The sequence below is a fragment of the Glycine max genome (genome assembly GCF_000004515.6).
Source record: "Glycine max cultivar Williams 82 chromosome 20 unlocalized genomic scaffold, Glycine_max_v4.0 Gm20_scaffold_142, whole genome shotgun sequence".
In the NCBI taxonomy this organism is placed as follows: Eukaryota; Viridiplantae; Streptophyta; class Magnoliopsida; order Fabales; family Fabaceae; genus Glycine; species Glycine max.
This window is the reverse complement of record NW_024464701.1, coordinates 35,753-39,538: the sequence shown is the minus strand read 5'-3', so window position 1 is coordinate 39,538 and position 3,786 is coordinate 35,753.

The window sequence follows — 3,786 nt, the reverse complement described above, 5'->3', positions numbered from 1 at the left end:
AGCAACTTATCAAGGGCTTGAGGAGAAACATTTAAATCGACATCACCCTCCTTGACCAAAGAAAAAAAAATCCCATAATTAATACATGTAATCAAATTCGATAGTAAACTAATAAAACATCATTCAAATGTTAAAAACCATCGTATGATAATTTGGTTAGGTACTTCAATTTTCAGCTTGTTAACTTCATTAGCTGATGGTCCAATCAACTCAGTGCATTCACAGTCCCAGAGCAAAAATTTTGTGCTTTCCTCCTTGTAGTTGACCATCACCTCAAGTCTATACCTGCCAATGTACATAAGAGTGTAAAAAAGAGTGATAAATGAAGATGACAGTAATGAAACACGAGTGGAATAACCTTAGCACAGGTTGATCATTATGTTTGCCACATGCACATGTGAATGCTGTTGTCTCAACATCAGTTTTTTTGTAGCAGTAACTGCAAGCTGAATAACACCATGAATGGTTATCCATAACAATTCTATTAATGGAGCCAGTAGTAACACAAACAATTTCCTAGAAAAAAAGATAGGCGTCACATTCCAAATTAACTGGTACAACCATTGAATAAATAGCAGGACTTTGATTACAGTTCATAGATTTTGATCACCAGGACTTTTCATCAGGTTTTCTATTGAACTGAATTAACAGTTTTACCTCAGAAATGTTGCTAATCTCAGAGATTGTCTTTGCTTCAGCTTTTGAAAGAAATGCATCCTTTGACGACAATTGGCTTGAACCTGAAACTTGCGAACTCCCCTGGCCACCAGGTGTCAAAACTGACCGAACCTGAATGCCTAAATCAGAAAGCCCATAGACATAGAATAAACCAAAACTATTAGAAAAAATAATTCACACATGTAATTAAGAAAGTTTGTAAATTCAGGACCAAGGCCATGACCAACAAACCTCTCCCTGAATTCTTGAATTTCAAACACAACTTCATTGATCAATAATTTGGAGGCCATCAACGAATTACTGACTGAGGGTACATAATGTTGGTAAATATTTGTGTTTTAATTTAAAATTTATAAATATATATTAATTCTATTTTATAAAATAATATTTATTTTAGATTCTCTTAAGATTTTGTTTTAATGAGTCAAACTAGTTTGTTATATTTGTTGTGACAACTGTAGGTTGGTTTTCCAACGGTCATATTTCTAACGGTCATATTTTGTTGTTGCAAAATGCCTATATATATCTCTTTCCTCTTTTCTAGAAATGACAGACTGAGAGCTCTGGTTTCTGGTTTCTTTCTGCCAAAAATTTATCTCTTTCTTTTCCTATACAAACTTAATTTTTGTGAGAGCAAGAGCATTGGTGTTCATAAGGTTCGGGGATCCTTTCGCTGCACACGATCGGAACCACCGGGTTGTCGTATCTTGGGAGAGGAGCATAATCAGAATTTCTTACCCGTGTAGTGGGGGCGTTTTCTCTCTAAGTATAGCGTTTACGCGCTTCAACCCAGGTTATATCTTTCTTTCCTTAATTTATTTTCTTGTGCTTATTGTATGTTATAATGCATTATTCATGTGTTGTCAATTAAATTTAATTTGCTACTGCTATTTTGTTATTTAATTCAAGACTGTGCATCTTCTTCATATTTATTTTCTTTCATTTTTGTTTTATTTTCCAACACATAAGATCCTGTATTTTTTTGTGACAAAAAAAACATATAAGATGTTATTTAATAAGCATAAGAATTCACAAATTTGACATCATGTTGTACCCTGGCCTTCTTTGATTCGCGCATGGGTCAATATAATAATGATGGGGACATCGTTTTCAGACTCATTCAAGTAGTCTAAGAACTGCAAGCAATAACTATCCCAAAGAGTGCAAGACAGGATTTGGCCACTATGGCAAATAAACAATGGTTAATGCATCAGCTTATAATGATCAAATACAGATAGCAATTGGACACCATACCAAACAAACAATGATGAGAGTAAGAGCATATAATAATTATAAAAGACATAATTTGTCAAAAGGTCAATTGCACAATATAACCTCAAATCCTTGAGTTTGAAAACAACCCTTGTACTCTTTGATCCCACATGGCGATAGACCACCTCATCCACGACGCCAATAATGTCTCAAGAAATCATAAAATAAAAAATGTCATCAAAAGAGCTATAATTTTGTGAACAAACTATTGAACAAATTGCAACTGAACTTACCAACCAACAACTTAGGTTGGAAGAGCCCAACAATGATATTGGTGAAATCAGCAAATTTATATTTCTTAAAGGGAAGATCCTCCAAATCAGATTTCCTCACAACAGTCAGTAAAAACTAATTTATACTGGTGATCACAGATTCTAAATTGACCATCATTCTTCATGACTTTAAAATTATGCATTACATAAGTACAATTTTCCATCAAATTAGTCTTCCAAGACTTTAGCTGATCTTGTTTGCAGACAACATAGATTGCATCTCCCTGTAATAGACAAAGTATATAAGTAACTGGTTGAATGGTTAATAATGAACCAAACAAAAAGACAAAGAAAACCATACATGAGAATCAGTTATGACCATTTCTGCTTGTTCAGACCTGTTGAAAGTCCCAACAAACCAAAGATCAGTAATTCTTACGACAAGTTTAAGTGTCTCTTTTGATCCATTAATAGACTTGATGTTATCTGGAGCACGTGCCATAATTCTACCACAACATGACCGATAAAATTTGAACAGAAATACACGTCGGAGAATCAAAGAAGGTGCAGCAAGGCAGCAAAACATATGGCAGAAAACAAAGGCAACCGAGCAAGACAGCTAGAAGAAAACTAAGGGCAAAACGGGACGGGTCAAATAGGCAAAAACACAGCAAAATGGCAACATGTGAGAATTCCAACAATGGCTACAATAGGCATTTCAATGGCCTTCTTTTCTTACTTACACATCCAATAAATGATCCAAAAAATGGCCAAGCATGGCCACGACAAACCAAAAAGTTAATTGATCAGTCATAAACAAAACATGCAATTGGAAATGTGGTAACAATGAGCAACAAAGCAAAAACAAACATGGATAAGAATCATGCAAGCTGCGGACACAAGTGCATAATAGACATGCAACTCTCAGCATGAGATGAAAAAAATATATCAGAAAGAAGTAGAAAACATTAAATGTAGAACTAAAGAAACATAACAGTGTTGGACAAGTGGCCTCAGAAATTTTAAGAATGGGGGGTTGAATTTAGATTTCGTTGACTATTCCTAATTGAAAATTTCCCTTTCTTAGATATTCCCTAGATTCAATTATTTCTTTAATTTTAAGTTACTCGAATAACAAATAAGGAGAAGTAAACTTAAAGAAATATAAACACAACAGAAAGTAAAAGAGATTAAGGAAAGAGAGAATGCAAAACCGAATTTATACTAGTTCGACCACAACCCATGCCTACATCCAGTCCCCAAGCAACCCGCTTGAGATTTCCACTATCCTTGTAAATTCCTTTTCAAGCAATGAACCACAAAGGACTTCCCTCATTTGTGTCCAATTATTACAACCAAGAAGTTATTCCCACTTCTTGCAATGAACCCCAAGGAACGTTGGTCCCTTGTGTCCAGTGATAACAATCAAGAAGTTATACCCACTTCTTGCAATTAATCCAAAAGACATTGGTCTTTTGTGTCCAGTGATCAACCAAGAAGCAAATCCTACTTCTTGCAATGAACCCAAGGAACATTGGTCCCTTATGTTCAGTGTTTGCAACGAAGAAAACCTTCTCTTGAAAACAGTCACCAGGAGTAGGTCTCTTGAAAAGCTTTTTGTAAG